Below are 21,631 nucleotides of genomic sequence, written 5' to 3'. Positions count from 1 at the left end.
CTGGAAGGTTTTTTGGCGAATGGCAGCCCATTCTTCACGGATTGCTGCACTGAGGAAAGGTATCGATGTCGGTCGGTGAGGTCTGGCACAAAGTCAGCGTTCCAAAACATCCCAAAGGTGTTCTGCAGGATTCAGGTCAGGACTCTGTGCAGCCAGTCCATTACAGTGATGTTATTGTCGTGTAACCACTCCGCCATAGGCCGTGCACTATGAACAGGTGCTCGATCGTGTTGAAAGATGCAATCCGCATCCCCGAATTGCTATTCAACAGTGGGAAGCAAGAAGGTGCTTAAAACATCAATGTAAGCCTGTGCTGTAATAGTGCCACGCAAAACAACAAGGGGTGCAAGCTCCCTCCATGAAAATCACGACAACACCATAACACCATAGCCTCCGAAGTTTACTGTTGGCACTACACACGCTAGCAGATGACGTTCGTCATACCCACACCTTGCCATCGGATCGCCACATTGTGTACCGTGATTCGTCACTCCACACAACGTTTTTCCACAGTTCAATCTTCCAATGTTTATGTTCCTTACACCAAGCGAGGCGTCGTTTGGCATTTACCAGAGTGATGTGTGGCTTATGAGCAGCCATTCGACCATGAAATCCAAGTTTCCCCACCTTCCGCCCTACTGTAATAGTACTTGCAGTGGATACTGATGGAGTTTGGAATTCCTGTGTGATGGTCTGGATAAATGTCTGCCTATTACACATTACGACTCTCTTCAACTATCGGTGGTCTCTGTCAGTGAACAGACGAGGTCGGCCTATACGCTTTTATGCTGTACGTGTCCGTTCACGTTTCTACTTCACTATCACATCGGAAACAGTGGACCTAGGGATGTGGAGTGTGGAAATCTCAAATGGTTCAAATCGCTCTAAGCACTATGGGACTTAACATCTGAGGTCAATAGTCTCCTAGACTTAGAACTACTTAAACCTAACTAACCTAAGGACATCACAAACATCCATGCCCGAGGCAGGATTCGAACCTGCCACCGTAGCAGCAGCGCGGTACCGGAGTGAAGCTCCTAGAACCGCTCTGCCACATCGGCCTGCATGGAAATCTCGCTTACAGACGTATAACACAAGTGACACCCAATCACCTGACCATGTTCGAAGTCCATGAGTTCCGCGAAGCGCCCCATTCTACTCTTTCACAATGTTTAATGACTACTGAGCTCGCTGATATGGAGTACTTGTCAGTAGGTGAAAGCACAATGCACCTGATATGAAAAACATATGTTTTTGAGGCTATCTGGATACTTTTGATCACATTGTGTATGTTCAGGACCAACTTCGAGATATGTCGCGCGCAGAGGGGTATGCTCAAAAACTCCGTAATATTTTATTTAAAAAACGACTTACAATTATAATTTTTTCGAACAGCATTGAATTTTAATTAATACTATTGGACCAAAGCCTCATTTACAATTTATTTTACATTTTTCTTCTATTTTAAACATAAATGACCAAATGGTTGGTAGTCAGATTGGGTCTTCGATCACTCAAAACATTTTTATAAGCAGAGGTAACTGGGCAGTACTAGAATTTGGGTGTTATGTTGGCACTTATTGTTTCTGCTTAAAGTTCACCTGTCCCATTAATAAAACTGTCAATTTGGCACAAGGGTTCAAACTTTTCTTTAAGTTTCCTTGGGAATACCTCCGGCTATGAGGAGTTCACTAGCATAATTTTATTCATTAACTGAATAGATTCAGTCAAAGCCAAACCTTGAGTTTCAAGCTTTTACTACTTGCAGGTATATGGGAAAAATGAGTGTCTTTTTTAATATCAGAATCATTAAATGCTTCCTTGCACTGGCAAACTGCCAAAGTCCTCTACACTATCGAAGTCGTTCATTATCCCTGTAACGGCCTCGAAATGTTCACTGTAATACAACACAGCTTCGACCCACGTACCCAACGAGTTACCACTGGTTCGGGAGGTAACGCCACATTCGGTAGTTTTTCTTTGTAGGTCTTGATACGAACAGGAGCCTTTAGAAACACTGTCTTTGTGAATGAAATCAGTTAATTTCATTCACAAATGTGGAACGTACTTCTTCAGCAAGGCAATGTACTCCATGAGCAAAGCACGTCACATGAATCAAATTGGGATAAAATACTCGGAGTGCTTTTCCTGATGTGATCATATAGGGAGCAGTATCTGAAATAAACATAAACACCCTTTCATCTGCAGAAGAGTCTGAAAATATTTTTCTAATATCCTCATTCACAAATCTGGCGATCATAGAATGATGAACTTTTTCAAGTTCTTTGCAGGCCGCTAAAGAGGAAGAAGAAGGCTCTTCTTTTAAAGCACCAGCAATGTAACGGTCACAAGTGTCTGTAGTTTCGTCAACTGTAATCCAGATAATGCCGTCCTTGAACTCATTGCGTATTTCTTCCAGAACACTTACGTAAATTGTCGATGTGTAATTTTTACGCAATGTTGAATCATGTGGTATATTTTGATTTTAGCAATATTTGCGCAGTAAGCCTTTGAGGATAGGGTTTGTAAGTTTGTGAAGAGGAATGTTGCTTGCAATGAATGCTTCACATACTCCATGTTAAATCGACATTTTTGATTACCTTTGGACAAATCCCTGCTACTGCAACTTGCTCCTGTCAGAAGTTGTTGTCGTGGTCCTTTCTTCTGCATTCTTGCGATACAAAGACTTGTCTTGAAATGCTGGTCTATTTGAAACTTTTTTTTTGCACGAAACGTTTTTCTCGCAAACTCGACAATATAAAACAATTCCGTCATATGTAAATGTTACAGGATGGTCAGCTATCCACGAAACGATGTTTCTTTTTTGGGGCGGCAGTGTGCACAACACGTTATACATTACACGTCGTAAACACGTTCAACTGCGTACAAGTAAATAGAAAGCTAAACTGAAACAATGGACGTGCGTCTGAAAGCTAAACTGAAACAATGGACGTGCGACTAAAAGCTTACGTAATTTAATTTAATTGTTGCCAACCCGTACGGTATAACAGCGGAGGGGATTAACCGGGGGCGTGGTCCTGTTCCTGTTCTTCTTCTGTAATGATTTCGCTAGGCAGTGGCCTCTCGGTTAGAGATACACGCAGTTCTAGATCACGGTCAGTCTGTTAAACATCAAAACTAGATCGAGCTAGAGACTGCCAGTCTCAATTTTTAAAATATTGTAAACACAGAGCGAAAATATGCATCGTCACTAGTTTTTAGTTAAAATATGCAATAACCGATGAAAAGAAGCCAAATATGCAAATGCGAATGCAACATGCAAATGCATATAATCCGGTCTCTAGTCATGACACATCACCTGGGAAAAGCACCACAACATGCTTTGACAGAGAATGAGCACACTGACGTCTCTAAATAAGTTATGAAATGCACTGGAATATGGTAGACAAGCTACGCACACTATATGAGATTAATTTTAGTGAAAGGAACGCAAAAACGATGCTAAATAAACTAGACTACCGTTAGTCTTTATTTAAACGAATTCTGGTTGTCTGCCATTTGGCAAGAGAGAATATCAACAAATGATTTTTCTGCAACCTTTGCTAACAATGTAAAGCAAATAATCTCTGACAACAATATAGTGACACAAGGTTGTAGTACTTTAAAACAAACCGAAATAAAAACGACCATATAAATAAAATTCCTGTACTCATGTGTAATACATGAAAAATGGTTAAATAAAGTAGAATTAAGACGATTGTATTCTTCAAATGCTCGAAGATCATACAATTTATTGTCAGGGACCTATTATTTCCGGTGGTGCATAAACATTTGCACATAATCGTTAGCACTATCATTATATAGTTCACTTCATGCCAGCTGGGCATTTGTTGCATGCTGTCTTCATGGAGCTGCAGTTGTAATGGCCAATAGTGTATTAAGCATTTGGGATACCCTGTTAACTACATTCAAATTTTATTTCAGTTGTTTCATTTCTGTTCAAAACTTTATTGTAACTATTTTATGTGAACTACGGATCTTGCCGTGGTCGGGTGGCTTGGTTGCCTCAGTAATACCTGTAGCCGTACCGTGGATGCAAACATCTAGAAATGAGATTGACAGGAAGTAAAAAATGGCTAAGCAGGAATGGCTAGAGAACAAATGTAAGGATATAGAGCATAGATAATTATGAGAAAGATAGACACCAGCTATAGGAAAACCAAAGAATCCTTTAAAGAAAAGAGAAGCAGTTGTATGAATATCAAGATATCAGATCGAAAACCAATGCTAAGCAAACAAGGCACAGCTGAACGATGGAAGGAGATAAAGGGGCTGTACAAGGGAAAGGAACTTGAAGCTAATATTATAGGAAGGGAAGAGGAAATATATGAAGATGAGATGGAAGATGTGTTACTGCAACATGAATTTGACAGAGCATTAAAAGACCTAAATTGAAACAAGGCCCTGGGAATACAGGGCCGTCTCTAGGTGGACGCCTGTGGGGGGCGGGGGAGGTTCGGCTAGGGGGCGGAGGGGATAGGGCAAGGGAGGGGTTGACCATGCCATCTCCCAGGGCGGCAGATTTTTGAGGCGGCAAAATCTCAACTTTTAATATGATTCCGACACGACGAATTAAACAAGACAATGAAAGTTTTGTGTAAATGAAAAATAATGTGAATAAGTTGTAAATAGAAATCATTCATAAAGTACAGTGCCTAACTGGAAATTGTCTGCAGTATTGTGAAACAAATGACAAAGGAGGTGCTGGAGTTGGTCAATTTTGTAGCAGTCTCAAAGTCGGGAACGGAATTGCAAGTTCCCGTCAGACGCCGATAGCGGTCATACGGTATCTGTCAGGCCCAATGGAACACGCCCAGTGAGCCATGCCCGCTGCTCAGGGGACCTACTGTGGTAAACATGTTGGTGTCATCTGTCTGTACCAGGAAGATAATGGTGATGATGTCAACACACCTAGTTGTGGTGTTTGCTTCAACAGGCATGGTGAATGCATCAACAACGGGCCCACTTGTAGTGTTGGTGTTGTTGTTCACGGTACCGGCATTGTCAGGAATGGGAAATACATCATCGATGGGAACGCTCACAGTACCGGTGTTGTCAGAACATACCAGGATTATGGTGATGTCGAAGGGTCCATTCACGGTACTGGCGTTGTTGGTCGATACCAGGATGATGATGACATTGATGGGCCTACTCATGGTACTGGCACTGTTGGGAGTGGCCATGGTGCATGCACTGTTGAATACAATGTTGATGGACGCACCTGCAGTACTGGTGATGAGCACCTCATTGATGATTCTGCTGCAAGCCCACCTCCACATGCTTCCATTCCTATAAAGAAAGAGGTGAGATTGATAAGTGTCATGCAAGATACATATTCAGATGTAAATAATAGTAATAATAATAATAATAATAATAATAATAATGATACTAATAATAATTATTATTATTCCCAGCATGTAAGTGGAAAACCATCAGCTTTGGTATAGCTACATAGGTATTTCAGCTATTCACCATTCTTAGCACTGATCAGAGTACTGGAATTTACATAGAAATTTTTTTACAGTTAAAAAACATCTTCTGCACATGGGCTTTTCACATAAATAGCACTTAAAAAGGCTTGGTAATTCTTAAAATGCACGATATACAGTAAAATTCACATTTATAAATCTGTTTATGTTAATGTAACATGTTACATACATTGTGGATCCACCTTAGATGAAGTATACAGTTGGACCATATATTTCATCTAAGATGGATCCGTAATGTACGTAGTATTCATCATCCTCATTGTATGAAGGACAAAACCTCAAGTAGATATTGAACAGTAGACCAATTCTGTTATTGTTTCAGTCAAGTTGTAGACTGTCATATGGATAAGTATACAGAATTCAGGAACACTCATGCATTGTTTAGCTTTCTTCTTCACATTCCCTCTCCTGTCTGTATGTAGCGCCAGAATAAAGAATCGAGGCGTTTCTATTTGAACTGACATCTTAACTGCCCAACTCTCTCTTGATGTCATCGGTAGAATTGGATTATGATGGAGTTACAATGAATGGAAACTTAATGACACCCAAACTCCAGAGTTTACCACATATAAAAGTTTGAGGCGGACATCACCTGATGTGGATGTGTGTTACTTTCCACATTAATTTAAGCAAAACAGTTATAGTTTCCACAGCTTCACTTGTTGAATGTACACATTGTCTGTAGCACTTCGAACGAGAATCAGTCTTTGCCTAGCATTCATAATGGCTCACTTATTGCCTTCAAAGAATCCCATTAGCACGTCGAGATGCATATACTAAAGTGATAATTAATCGATCCATCTATTTACCATCCTGTGCTTTGTAGAATATTCAGGACCAAATTTGATGCAGATCCGTAAGTTCTGATTGTTGATGTGATCCCAGTGTTTCTTGTGCACTTGACGTTAAGGGTATTAAGCGTTACTTGAAACAGGAAGGCGAAAGTATTAAGGGTAAATTGCGATGTTTCTGCTGGAGCGCCTCCATCATTCTTCATGAATGTACCTACCACGTTCAGGAAACTGCTGCTCAGAACTGTTAAATCATTTTGATGCTGAATCAGAATATTACACTGAAGCGGCAAAGAAACTGGTATAGGCATGTGTATTCAATTACAGAGATATGTAAACAGGCAGAATACAGCGTTGCGGTCGGCAACGCCTATATAAGACAACAAGTGTCTGGCGCTGTCGTTAGATCGGTTACTGCTGCTACAATGGCAGGTTATCAAGATTTAAGTGAGTTTGAACGAGGTGTTATAGTCGGCGCACGAAGGATGGGACGCAACATCTCCGAGGTAGCGATGAAGTGGGGATTTTCCCGAATGAGCACTTCCCGAGCGTGCCGTCAATATCAGGAATCCGGTAAAACATCAAATCTCCGACATCGTTGCGATCGGAAAAATATCCTGCAAGAACAGGACCAATGACGAGTGACGAGAATCGTTCAACGTGACAGTAGCGCGCCGGTCGGGGTGGCTGAGCGGTTCTAGGCGTACAGTCTGGAACCGCGCGACCGCTACGTCGCAGGTTCGAATCCTGCCTCGGGCATGGATGTGTGTGATGTCCTTAGGTTAGTTCGGTTTAAGTAGTTCTAAGTTCTATGGGACTGATGACCTTAGACGTTACGTCCCATAGTGCTCAGAGCCATTTGAACCATTTAACAGTAGTGCAACCCTTATGCAGATTGCTGCAGATTTCAATTCTGGGCCATCAAAAAGTGTCAGCATGCGAACCATTCAACGAAACATCATCGATATGGCCTTTCGAAGCCTAAGGCCCACTCGTGTACCCTTGATTACTACACAACACAAAGCTTTACCTGCCTCGCCTGGGCCTCTCAACACCGACATTGGGCTGTTGATGACTGGAAACATGCTCGGATGAGTCTCGTTTCAAATTGTATCGTGCGGATGGACGTGTATGGGTATGGAGACAACCTCATTAATCCATGGACCCTGTATGTCAGCAGGGGAATGTTCAAACTGGTGGAGGCTCTGTAATGGTACGGAGCGTGCGCAGTACGAGTGATATGGGACCCATGATATGTCTAGATACGACTCTGACAGGTGACACGTACGTAAGCATCCTGTCTGATCACCTGCATCCATTCATGTTCAAAATGGCTCTGAGCACTATGGGACTTAACATCTGTGGTCATCAGTCCCCTACAGCGTGACGGATTGCCGTCCTCCGGGCCCGGGTTCGATTCCCGGCTGGGTCGGAGATTTTCTCCGCTCAGGGACTGGGTGTTGTGTTGTGTTCATCATCATTTCATCCCCATCCGGCGTGCAGGTCGCCCAATGTGGCGCCGAATGTAATAAGACCTGCGCCAAGGCGGCCGGACCTGCCCCGCGAGGGGCCTCCCGGCCAATGACGCCAAACGCCCATCATCATCATCATCATCAGTCCCCTAGAACTTAGAACTACTTAAACCTAACTAACCTAAGGACATCACACACATCCATGCCCGAGGCAGGATTCGAACCTGCGACCGTAGCGGTCACGCGGTTCCAGACTGAAGCGCCTTTAACCGCACGGCCACACCGGCCGGCCCATTCATGTGCATTGTGCATTCCGACGGACCTGGACAATTCGAACAGGACAATGAGACACCCCAGACGAATACACTTCTGAGTTTAAACACTTCCGCTGGCCACCAAACCTCCCAGACATGAACATTATTGTGCATATTTGGGATGCCTTGCAACGTGTTGTTCAGAAGAGGTCTCTACCTCCTCGTACTCTTACTGATTTATGGACAGCCCTGCAGCATTCATGGGTTCAGTTCCCGACAGAAATATTCAGAGATTAGTCGAGTCCATGACACATCGTGTTGTGACATTTCTGCGTGTTTGTGGGGGCCCTACATGATTTTAGGCAGGTGTACCAGTTCCTTAGGCTCTTCAGTGTATAGTCTCTTCGTTAGTACTGGATGGTACCGAAACAAAAGTATTGTGAGATATATATTCCTGATGATTGATTGATTCATCATGTTGAACTGGAGTTGTTGATTTGGTTTGATTTGATTCTGGCAGGGAAGCTAAAACAGCTTTGGTCTAACCCGCCACTGCCCGCACCTAAACCGAGTTTATTGTGCAGTATTGCTCCCTGTATATCTAGTAAAGCCAGCCAATGCCCTTTAATAGTGCAAGGATTCCCTTTACCAGTTGTTTGTTAGACACAATTTCTTCAGGTCTAGCTGTCCCGAAAAGTATGTGTCTCTTGCTCTCCAGAGCCGTGCATTTGAAGATTAGGTGCGATGCAGTTGTGCAGTTTCTTAACTCTCACCACAGATCCTACATTTAGGGTCTTCTTCCGTTATAGCCATTGTATGTAGGTGTTCCTTGAAATTCCCATTGCTGGTCTTCAGTCCAACCATGAGTTTAATCTCTTTCCTGTTCAAGCCCAGGATTACAGAGCCGCTTTTAAAACATGGCTTTGGCATCGTTACCTTACCAAGTTTTTGTTTATAGGCCTTGGTCCAGTATCCTACGTGCTGTCTTCTAAGCCAATTCCATAGTTCTAGTTTGATCATAGCCTTAGTGATTGTCAGGACAGGTTCTGATCCAATGAATGGAGTCTTTGACCCCATCCGGGTCAATCTGTTGGCTTGTTTATTGCCACCGATCCCTGAGTGACCAGGGGCCCACACGAGGTTTATCCTATTGCTTCCCCCTAGATCCACCAGAGCCCTGTGACATTCTGCAACAATCTTAGATCTTGTTGCAGGAGCTGCCAATGATTGAAGGGCTGCCTGGCTGTCTAAATAGATGTAGAAGGTACGGCCCTGTAGCACCTACAAATATTATCCTCCACATGCACCCTGACTGCAGTAATTTCAGCTTGGAATACCGAGCTCATTTTCTCTAGAGAGATGATGCCCTCTGGTCTTGGCTGAACCCTGTACAATCCGGCCCCAGTGCCTTGGTCTGATGTCGACCCATCAGTGTTCCAGAAAATGTCTCCCGTATGGTGTCGAACTATTTTTTCCCACTGCTCCCCGCTTCCAATTATTATATTGTAAGGCTTGTTGAAGCAGTTGGGAGTTATTATGTAGTTGGCTGGCATTTCCCCAGCCATTCCCATATTTTACTCACCCACTATTTTAGTTTATGATTCTGGATATCCCAATGAGATCCAGTTTTCACCAGTTTTGAGTCTCTATGCACCAGCTGCTGCCTTTATGTTGACCCAAAGGTGTAGTGGAAACATATCCAGCGTGGCTTCCATCCCAGCAGTTGGTGTGCTGCTAATTCCGCCTGTTATGGCTAAGCAGGCCAGTCTCTGCACCTTAGCAAGCTCCTTAGCTGCAACCTGCTGTTCTACCTCCTTCCACCACACTACGGCCCTGTAGGAGATCCTAGGTCTAAGCACTGTAGTGTATATCCAGTGCTTACCTCTGGGGCTTAGGCCCCAGTTTTTGCCACAAGCCCTTCTGGTACTCATTAGAATACTTTTCGCCTTGGAGTAGATGCTCTTAATGTGAGAGGTCCATGTTAGTTTCTCATCTAAGATAACCGCTAGATGTTTCACTATCCCCTTCACAGGTAGAGTTTCGTCGAAGAGCTTTAGATTCCACCTCGAATTTTGGATATGCTTCTTGATGAATGGTACCATAACAGTCTTCTTAGGATTAACCTTTAGATCCTATTTAATGCACCAGTCTTGCACAATGTCCAGCACACGTGCCATATTCCCAACTGTGTAAGTAAATTTCCCAAGTATTACTATGACAAGGTCATCTGCGTATCCATGGCAAAAGCATTGTCTGGAATTTAGTTCCTCAATGAGTTCATTCACCACTAGATTCCACAACAAAGGGGACAAAACTCCTCTTTGTGGACAACCTCTAGTGGTGTTAATTACCATCTTTTCATTCATCATGATGGCCTCTACCTTCCTTCCACTAAGCATAGCCCTAGTCCACCTAAAGATAGTGGTCGCTAGGTCATGCACCTCTGCTGCCTTAACCATGGAATCGAAGGTTGTGTTAGTAAAAGCCCTCTCGATGTCCTGGAAGTGCAGAGGGCTATTTCTTGAAAGTGAAGTGCTTTCTCCACCCTCCCAACGAGTTGATGGAGAGCTGTCTCACATGATTTACCTGGTTGATAAGCATGTTGGTTTGAATGTAGAGGAGCCCTAGTTAGCCTCCTTTCCCAAACATGTACATTAACCAGTTTTTCCAATGTTTTAAGAATGAAGGACAACAGACAGATCTCTCTCATATCCTTGGCCTTGGTATGATCAGTTCTGCCTGGCTTTGGAATAAAGACAATCTTCACTGCCCTCCAGGCATTGGAAATGATTGCTGCTGCTAGGCTAACCCTGAATAACCTGCATAGGACTCTTATAAGATTCTCTCCTGCTTGTGGCAGGAGGGCTGGAAAGATTCCATATGGGCCAGCTGAGTTGAAGGGTTGGAGTGTTCCCACCGCCCATTGGATTTTACTGAAGTCGACACACTCCTTGACTGATTCCCAATCCTCTCTTCGAGTGCCTGACAACCGTTGTCTCTCAGGGATCGCATTCTGGTGTGTGTTATCTGCCAGAGCATATTGATGAAAGTGAGTTTTCAGGAGCAGTTCCAGTGTCTCATGTGCTGTCTTCGTATAGTCCCCCATCCTCCTTCCTCAGCGTACCTCCTGGATTAGTTGGTACTCTAGTGAGGATTTTGTGAAGTCTGGCTTGAGCAGCTATGCCCTCCACCTGCTCACAGAATGCCTCCCAGGATGCCTCCTTTGCTTGTCTAATTGCAAGGTTGTAGTTGACAAGGGCCTCACGATATTTTGCCCATTGTCCTTCACGTCTTGCAAGGTTAAACAGTCCCACCAAGGCACACGCTCCTATTTGTGCACTTCTTGGTGACTGAACAGTTGTCGTGGTATGGGGTCACTATTACAGAGGTTACAGCCTCTGCTACTTCCTCAAACTCTACTGGATTCCTTATTGAGGTTTTAATTTCCGATAAGCTTAAGTCAAGGTCCCTCCTATATGTCTCCCAGTCTGTTTTCCTGAGATTCAGGCCGTGGTCTGTCTGATTCCCATTTCAACCTTGAATTTAATATACATGTGGTCCAATGAGGATGGCTCTAACGTCACATGCCATTGTTTGTCATAGCTGCCCATCATCATGAAATCAAAGGTTATGCCAATTACTTCTTCCCTTCTACTATTCCTGAATGTAGGTTCATCACCCCTGTTCAGGACCTCCAAGTTGTCAGGCAAGAGAAATTCAAGAAGGTACTCAAATCTACTGTTGTTGTCCTTGCTGCCCCACACTAGGTTGTGGGCATTGGCATCGCATCCAACCAACAGTTGGTTGCCTTGCCGATGGCAAGCTTCTGTCAGTCCCCTCACCTCCAAAGGAGGAGGAGGAGAGCTGTCTTTGTAAGGAAGGTATGCTGAGGCCAAAACAATTTCGGTCATGATTCCTTCCTCACGTTGCTGCATCCTGATGGTCACCAGGTCCCTGGAACAGAAATCCATCATTGGCATGTAAGAAATACCATTTCTCAGATAGATGCATGTTCTGGAATTTCTTAGATTTCTAGCATAAATCAGCTTACCTCCACTGCCACCGAGGCCCTTTATATAACTAGGGTTCTTGTATCAGAGCAACGTCCACTTCCTGTCTCCCCAGGCGATGTCTCACAGCAGCAGTGGCCCCTTTACAGTGCTGCAGATTAATCTGCAGCACCTCTAGTCTTCGTCTTGCTGCCATAATTGCCTTTCAGGTCTTTGATTACCCTGACGGCGACCTGCAAGAACCCTAAAAATTTCAGGTCTTACTCTTGCACTGCCTTCAGGGACTTCTCTCCGACCTCCACCACCATGGATCGTCCTTCCAGTACAGCCTTATTGTTGATTACTCTCCAATCCTTTGTCAAGAATTTTGGGTTCTGGACCCCAGTTTTCTCGAACAGAGTCTTTGGAGAGACATCCTTAAGGATCTTTGGTACTTATATTGATACCTTTGCGGTCTTAAGAAGCTCAGTTGCCGTCTTAACCAGCAGCTTCACATCCTCCCATAAGTATTCCCCCCATTCCACCATATGTACCCCGTCACAGACAAAAGTGAGGGCACTGCGACCTAGATGTACGCTCCTGAAATTGGGTCCTGGACCAGTGTCGCCCCCCCCCCCCCCTCCCAATCTTTTCAAAGAGGACCATCTATATGAGCTCCTCCTGCTGAAAGGTGATGCCTACCAGTGGACATCCTTCTTGGATAATTGCCATCTTAAAAACTGAGACTGCATCAGCTTTTTCTGGTCTCACTTATCCTGAGAGGGGGGAGTCTTAGATTCCTCCCTTATCGTGACCGAGCAGTTCTAGGTGCTACAGTGTGGAACCGCGCTACCGCTATGGTTGTAGGTTCGAATCCTGCTTCGGGCATGGATGTGTGTGATGTCCTTAGGTTAGTTAGGTTTAAGTAGTTCTAAGTTCTAGGGGACTGATGACCTCAGAAGTTAAGTCCCATAGTGCTCAGAGCCATTTGAACCTCCCTTATCCTCTTGTTACTTGTCTTTAACGTTGTGGGGGTCTGTGTATCCCCTTAAACTGAGACAGTTTTTTCTTGGGGGTCTTGGGCTCAAGCCCTTTAAATTTCCTCCACTTTTGTTTGGGAAGCCATTCTCTTCCTTCCTTTTGTTTCTGCTCCCTGAGAAGTTTCCTCCTCTGCGCTCCAGACAAGGCTTTAATCTTGATCTGGTCCTGCTTCACAGTTACAGTTTCCACTTCTTGTTCAGGTCTAGACTCTGATTCAGTAGTGGGAGTGCATTTCATCGATTCTGACCCCTATGTTTGGGTGTCTGAGGTCTCAGTTTCCCCCTCAGTTTGTTTTAAATTATTTTCGTCAGTCGTTTCCATCTTGGCCCCACGAGATTTGGGGCTCTACATGGTCCACACTACGGAAACCCCGCGTAGTGTAAGGTTACTTACTCAAGGAGTTCAGTTAGTATCCCTGAGGCTCCATTCATGACACATCTTCCCATGTGCTACACACCCTTCGACATGGATCGCATCACATCTTGGGTTGGGGGAAGGGAGTTGGGTAAGGACTAAGAGTGGATAAGGAAGACAGGACATTGTGGGTTCGAGTCCTCCCTCGGGAATGGGTGTGTGTGTTTGTCCTTAGGATAATTTAGGTTAAGTAGTGTGTAAGGTATCAGATGGATTATATAATGGTAACACAGAGATTCAGGAACCCGGTTTTAAATTGTAGGACATTTCCAGGGGCAGATGTGGACTCTGACCACAATCTATTGGTTATGAACTGTAGATTAAAACTGAAGAAATTGCAAAAAGGTGGGAATTTAAGGAGATGGGACCTGGGTAAAATGACTAAACCTGAGGTTGTACAGAGTTTCAGGGACAGCATAAAGGAACAATTGACAGGAATGTGGGAAAGAAATACAGTAGAAGACGAATGGGTAGCTCTGAGGGATGAAGTAGTGAAGGCAGCAGAGGATCAAGTAGGTAAAAAGACGAGGGCTAGTAGAAATCCTTGGGTAACAGAAGAAATATTGAATTTAATTGATGAATGGAGAAAATATAAAAATGCAGTAAATGAAGCAGGCAAAAAGGAATACAAATGTCTCAAAAATGAGATCGACAGGAAGTGCAAAATGGCTAAACAGGCATGGCTAGAGGACAAATGTAAGGGTGTAGAGGCTTATCTCACTAGGGGTAAGATAGATACAGCCTACAGGAAAATTAAAGAGACCTTTGGAGAAAAGAGAGCCACTTGTATGAATATCAAGAGCTCAGATGGAAACCCAGTGTTGTGACTTGGCAAGACAGCCAAGCCACTATGATTGGTAGCCGAAAAGCACGCGTTTAAGCTCACGCAGGCTGGCGTGAGGTCTGGAATAGGACAATGTAATTAATATAGCCAATAAGGTACGTTGCTGCTGGAATACTTAACTTTAATCCATAATTGGTGTACATCGGCCTGACGGTACATGCATCACAAGATAAATAGCAAATGATAATGGCGCCTTGCTAGGTCGTAGCAAATGACGTAGCTGAAGGCTATGCTAACTATCGTCTCGGCAAATGAGAGCGTAATTTGTCAGTGAACCATCTCTAGCAAAGTCGGCTGTACAACTGGGACGAGTGCTAGGACGTGTCTCTAGACCTGCCGTGTGGCGGCGCTCGGTCTGCCATCACTGACAGTGGCGACACGCGGGTCAGACGTATACTAACGGACCGCGTCCGATTTAAAGGCTACCACCTAGCAAGTGTGGTGTCTGGCGGTGACACCACACCCAGTTCTAAGCAAAGAGGGGAAAGCAGAAAGGTGGAAGGAGTATATAGAGGGTCTATACGAGGGCGATGAACTTGAGGACAATATTTTGGAAATGGAAGAGAATGTAGATGAAGATGAAATGGGAGATACGATACTGCGTGAAGAGTTCGACAGAGCACTGAAAGATCAGAGTCGAAACAAGGTCCCAGGAGTAGACAACATTCCATTAGAACTACTGACGGCCTTGGGAGAGCCAGTCCTGACAAAACTCTACCATCTGGTGAGCAAGATCTACGAGACAGGCGAAATACCCTCAGACTTCAAGAAGAATATAATAATTCCAATCCCAAAGAAAGCAGGTGTTGACAGATGTGAAAATTACCGAACTATCAGTTTAATAAGCCACAGCTGCAAAATACTAACGCGAATTATTTACAGACGAATGGAAAAACTGGTAGAAGCCGACCTCGGGGAAGATCAGTTTGGATTCCGTAGAAATGTTGGAACACGTGAGGCAATACTGACCTTACGACTTATCTTAGAAGAAAGATTAAGGAAAGGCAAACCTACGTTTCTAGAATTTGTAGACTTAGAGAAAGCTTTTGACAATATTGAATGGAATACTCTCTTTCAAATTCTAAAGGTGGCAGGGGTAAAATACAGGGAGCGAAAGGCTATTTACAATTTGTACAGAAAGCAAATGGCAGTTATAAGAGTCGAGGGGTATGAAAGGGAAGCAGTGGTTGGGAAGGGAGTGAGACAGGGTTGTAGTCTCTCCCCGATGTTATTCAATCTGTATATTGAGCAAGCAGTAAAGGAAACAAAAGAAAAATTTGGAGTAGGAATTAAAATCCATGGAGAAGAAACAAAAACTTTGAGGTTCGTCGATGACATTGTAATTCTGTCAGAGACGGCAAAGGACTTGGAAGAGCAGTTGAACGGAGTGGACAGTGTCTTGAAAGGAGGATATAAGATGAACATCAACGAAAGTAAAACGAGGATAAATGGGACACTTAAAGTAGTAAAGGAGTTTTGCTATTTGGGGAGCAAAGTAACTGATGATGGTCGAAGTAGAGAGGATATAAAATGTAGACTGGCAATGGCAAGGAAAGCGTTTCTGAAGAAGAGAAATTTGTTAACATCGAGTATAGATTTAAGTGTGAGGAAGTCGTTTCTGAAAGTATTTGTATGGAGTATAGCCATGTATGGAAGTGAAACATGACAATAAATAGTTTGGACAAGAAGAGAATACAAGCTTTCGAAATGTGGTGTTATAGAAGAATGTTGAAGATTAGGTGGGTAGATCACGTAACTAATGAGGAGGTATTGAATAGGATTGGGGAGAAGAGAAGTTTGTGGCCCAATTTGACTAGAAGAAGGTGCGACCGAACCGCTGAATCTTTCCATCAGTAAATGGGGTATGTTCTCCACTGACTCGGTTGTTTTAACCTCCTCCACTGACGGAATGACCCACTTCCCAATTCCGTATGTATAAAACCCACACGGACTTGTAGCTGTCACGCCTTTGCGCTTACTGCTACGTATTTTAACTGTAAATAGCTCAGTCCCAATGGTAAGAGGTAGTAGTGAATTCACGTAGTTAATATTTGAATCCAGCACAGCTGCCACAAGCTCAGCTCACTTTTACTCCACTCCTACCCTCGCCATTGCACCACATTAACTAGGTGCTACGTGGACCTTGCTAAATTCACTTGCGTATACATTTTTGACCGTTACTCGCCAGTATTTACCTAATGATTAGTACACTCCTAACCGGACTATTTCCCTAAGAGCTGTGATGATTGAACGGGTTCGATCCACGGCCTACAGTGCCCTACAGTTCACACGGTAACACTGCCTACCTGACCCACTTAACTTGGTAGTGAGCTTATGTATCCAATCACCACTGCTAGCAGCAGTGGATAATCCTATCAGCACAACGAGAGCAGCAGACTTACCGTCGAATCCTCCTGAAAATACTTATAACTACGGTCGCCAGCTCTGAAGGAGCAAAAGAATAAATCAATTTTCTGGGCTCGTTTCAAAGTGAAATGGCTTGAGTTGAATTTAAACTTAATTCTGAATATTACTATTTCTGATCATTCTAGATGATTCTACAAAGCAAATACTCTCTCAATTTCTGTGAGTTGGCTTGGTAATTACTACCAAGACAGGTTATGCAACTTCGGTTAACAAAATTCTATCCTTCAACTTATTTAATGATTTTGGATATTACTCTTTGGAACATTGATACAGAATTAGTTAAGTGACTTTACTTGAAAGGTTGCTCAGAAAAATTTAAGTAACTGTAAATAGGCGACTCATTCTGGTGTGACCATTGCTCTTTTCAACATTCTTATACGCTAAAGTATTCTACAACCAAAAGAATTGTAAATGAAAGAGGCGATGGTGGCCTCAGTCTGATTTCACTATACTATGTTTGAGGTTACTACAATTTACAATGAACAACATGCGTCGTAATTTTACTCATTACTATATTCTGTCCTCTGCACTTGCATAAAAGAAAACTGGTATTCTCCCTTTACATGTATACAAAGTTCGACTTAACAATTGCAAGCAGTCTTGCCTTGGGTAGACGTGTTGGTGCTGGTGGTGAGATGCATGTGGCTAACGCAGCTCTTCACGCCTCATGCCCCTAATGGCGGCTGGAACTACGAGCTGTAGCACTCGTATAAGCTACTGCACGTCCGCCATAAAATCTGGGCACAGGAACTCTTACAATCAGCCCCAGTGGCATAAAGGCGGCTTCAACAACCACTCGTCGCGTTTTACTCCAAAAACGGCGACGATATTCGCCTCTTCGCTGTTGCACAATCACTTTTGCATGAGCACAGTTACTCACGTCCAATCACGTCAACACTCCCCAGGCCATTCCATTGTTCAGTACCTGTGTCTCCAGCTACCCCTAGCTACGCTCGTATCACCAAGAGTGGGGGCGTTTCCCTACCACCTTTTTACCGAAATCATTTAGTATTTAAGAATATTTATATTTACTACCCTGGAGTTCATACCAGTCATAATAATTTACTACTAGCGCTTTACAACATTAAATTATACAGTAATAACTTATAATTACCAAGAAAAAGAATACATTTGACTCCGAGAGCTTAGTGCATTGTCTGACAGGCAGCGCTAATTCCCAGTTTCGCCAATAGATGGCATCAGGGTGCACTCCCTGGCAGTCTCACACAAGCGCGCCCATTTCAGACGCGCGGGCTCCAAATTACTGTCAGCCCACCATCATTTCAGTTCTGTTACAAAGGGATCGGTTGGTAGGACATGTCTTGAGGCATCAAGGGATCACAAATTTCGCATTGGAGGGCAGCGTGGAGAGTAAAAATCGTAGAGGGAGACCAAGAGATGAATACACAAAGCAGATTCAGAAGGATGTAGGTTGCAGTAGGTACTGGGAGATAAAGGAGCTTGTGCAGGATATATTAGCATGGAGAGCTGCATCAAACCAGTCTCAGGACTGAAGACCACAACAACAACAACAGTTGGGACTGATGACCTTAGCAATTAAGTCCCATAAGATATCACACACATTTGATTTTTGACTTTCTCGGACACTCTTAGTCTGATCTGTCAGCTAAGGCCTTTCCGGAAGTAGGTCCTCTACCTTCGGTATAGCCCTCAGCCGGCCGAAGTGGCCGTGCGGTTCTAGGCACTACAGTCTGGAACCGCGTGACCGCTATGGTCGCAGGTTCGAATCCTGCCTCGGGCATGGATGTGTGTGATGTCCTTAGGTTAGTTAGGTTTAAGTAATTCTAAGTTCGAGGGGACTGATGACCTCAGATGTTAAGTCCCATAGTGCTCAGAGCCATTTGAACCATAGTCCTCAGCTTCACGCGGATACGCAAGCCTCTCCACCTGGACAGACAGTGCTCCACCAAGGTGATGTCTGCTGGAGAGGACTGGAGTTTTTACATTGAGTGAAGTCATTGTGACATTGGCCTGTTTTTATACTTTATGCCCATAGTGCTGCTTCAAATAGAAACGTACCAAGGTTTTCTCGGAAACCAATCAGTTTCTTGTCCTGGTCAACAATGTTCAGCTCGAGATGGTCTAATGTCTGAATAGTTACTGGGAGATATATTGGACTACTGGTAACTTCATCGAGTTTGTATCCTGGTCCCACTGTAGGGAAGAACCTGTAGTTGGTGTGTATTAATCGACCGTTATGTATGTATTCGTTGCGATACTACACTTGACGCAGATCGTCCTAAGAGATAGAATATCCACTGGGCGATTCGACTTGTAAGTTTTCTCTGTATTATTAACCAAAACTAAACTCCTCGAGAAACCGAGTATTAATCCTATTGGGCCTTCCCAGCTAAAGTCTATTATATGTTCTGTCGTTTTTATCTCTGTCTGAAACGTATTAACGTTTACACACAATTAAAATCCTTTTACAGATCGTTTTATAATTGCATTTAGATCGTCAATGTTATATGAGCCTGAGGTATCTCCACAACATTGCCACCCCCTAGGTGAAGCTTATTGTTCAGCTTGGTGATGTTTGGAATGCTGTTCTAAGTTTCTAGACCAATCAATGCAATGCTCTACTCACCATTGCTTAGCTCTATTGAGCAGAAGTAATTTGCACGTAATGCAAATGACCATTCTTTTGAATTCAGGGTATACAGCATGACATCTGCACCTCAACTGATGTGGTGACGTGTCTCCTGCTTGGTTTTATGCGTTCGTCAGGAGGAACGTTAGACAGAAATGTTCCCAGAAGTACAAATCAATGTCTTGGTAGCGCCGAAAATTATATTCGTAGAATGCAAGGCTGTTGGTGAAGTACCGGCGCAATTCTTCCGGCCCATATAAGTCAAAGTAGAGCATTTTATTTGTTTTCTTTTAATATATGCAACCCAGTACGTTCCAGATACACCTTCAACGTTTAAATTTATGAACCCACTTTTCTTGCATTTCCAAATCGTGTTCGGAAAAGTGTGCCACATAAACAGAGTTAAGTACCTCCACGTAGTTTAACGGTAGATAATTAAAACTGTATGCAGGTAGAACATAGCTGACAAGCTTTTCTCGGTTTGGAGTATCTGGAAGACTTACTTGTACACCTGTCAATTTTCGGGTATTCTTATTACCCCAGTACACAAACTGCAGAACGTTATTAAACACAACATAACAGCTGTTCTGTTCGTTATCCGTTAATTGACGCCACATGGAAGCGAGTGGCACAGAATAACTCTGACTCTAATAAAGACGATATAACTAGAGTAAAGAAAATAAAACTGGAGTATATCGACAAGATAGCTACCATAAAGGAAGAATATAAGCTGTAAATGGAAGCGAGTGGCACAGAGTAAAGTGGAACACGTTGTAAGTATCGTTTGTTGGTGTCTAATACACGTAAACATTCTTGCACATGGTGGAATAGATGATCCATTCTGTAGTTGTATATTGTAGCCTCCAGCCTGGTAATGCCATACTGCTTAGCCAAGGAAGACTTAAAAGTTTCTCGTAGTCGCATGTCTGAAAAGCTTTATAAAATCTATAATGTGGTTACCAATACCCATAATGTTATCGCAGAACGGCTCTGTAATAGGCTAAGCACATTGACATTCTTCTTTTCGGTGTAATTTATGTTGCCAATGTCAGTAGCCAGATTATCCAAGTTCTGCTGTAGTGTTGGTCTTGTCTTCCTCCCTAATAGCTGTGGGATGTTTAGCACTTTAGAGGAACCCATGGTGGCACTTTCAACTATTGCGGAAGACTGGTCAGTTGCGGCTCTCAAGCCTCTACGCGTTTACGCTAAATTGCTTAAGGTGTATGCCAGAATATTGCCTGTAAAAGTGACACGTTGGATGTACTTTCCTCCAGTTCGAGCTTGTGCTGCGTGTTTAGTGATTTCGGCCTCGGTGGGACGTAAAAAAAAAAACCGTCTTCCTTCAATTACCAAGTAAACATCAAGATAAATCTAGTAAAACATAACCAGATTTGTACCTGAAATTGAAGTTTGCCTAGCTAAACGTGAGCAAATTTAATCAGTATTGCGCTCTTTGGTACAACAGGAACTCAGTGGTGCAAGTTAGGATAAATGACCTTCATTCCGTCCGTTTGTGTCTGATTGTCCGTTTTATGATCGTAACTGCAGAACTGTTTTCCTGGGAAATCTTTATTTATTTGACTCTCCCTTTCCTACTCTGACCTTAATATCAAGACTTTTGAATTTTGTAAGCACATAATTCTGCAATAAAAGAACAATGGTTCAAATGGCTCTGAGCGCTATGGGACTTAACTTCTGTGGTCATCAGTCCCCTAGAACTTAGAACTACTTAAACCGAACTAACCTAAGGACATCACACACATCCATGCCCGAGGCAGGATTCGAACCTGCGACCGTAGCGGTCGCGCGGTTCCAGACCGTAGCGCCTAGAACCGCTGGGCCACTCTGGCCGTCAATTCTGCAATAGTCACGATTAAAATTAATCAAAGTTGCCCATACATGGTTCTCTATTGGTAAACCCTTTTATTATCTTCATTGTTAGTTTCTGCAGTTAAAATGACAGTTTTGTTGCGCGTTGTCCGCAGAAGTCCGCAGCTCGTGGTCGTGTGGTAGCGTTCGCGTTTCCCGCGCCCGGGTTCCCGGGTTCGATTTTCTCTGCCTCGTGATGACTGGGTGTTGTGTGATGTCCTTAGGTTAGTTAGGTTTAAGTAGTTCTAAGTTCTAGGGGACTGATGACCATAGATGTTAAGTCCCATAGTACTCAGAGCCATTTGACCGCAGAATAATATTCAACATCTTGACAAATCATCCGTATTCGACTAATAATGACATTAACCTGTGTGATTGTTACGGGATTACATAATCGTTCTTAAAACAT

The sequence above is a fragment of the Schistocerca cancellata genome, chromosome 4, assembly GCF_023864275.1.
Source record: "Schistocerca cancellata isolate TAMUIC-IGC-003103 chromosome 4, iqSchCanc2.1, whole genome shotgun sequence".
Classification (NCBI taxonomy): domain Eukaryota; kingdom Metazoa; phylum Arthropoda; class Insecta; order Orthoptera; family Acrididae; genus Schistocerca; species Schistocerca cancellata.
This window is presented reverse-complemented; position numbering follows the sequence as displayed.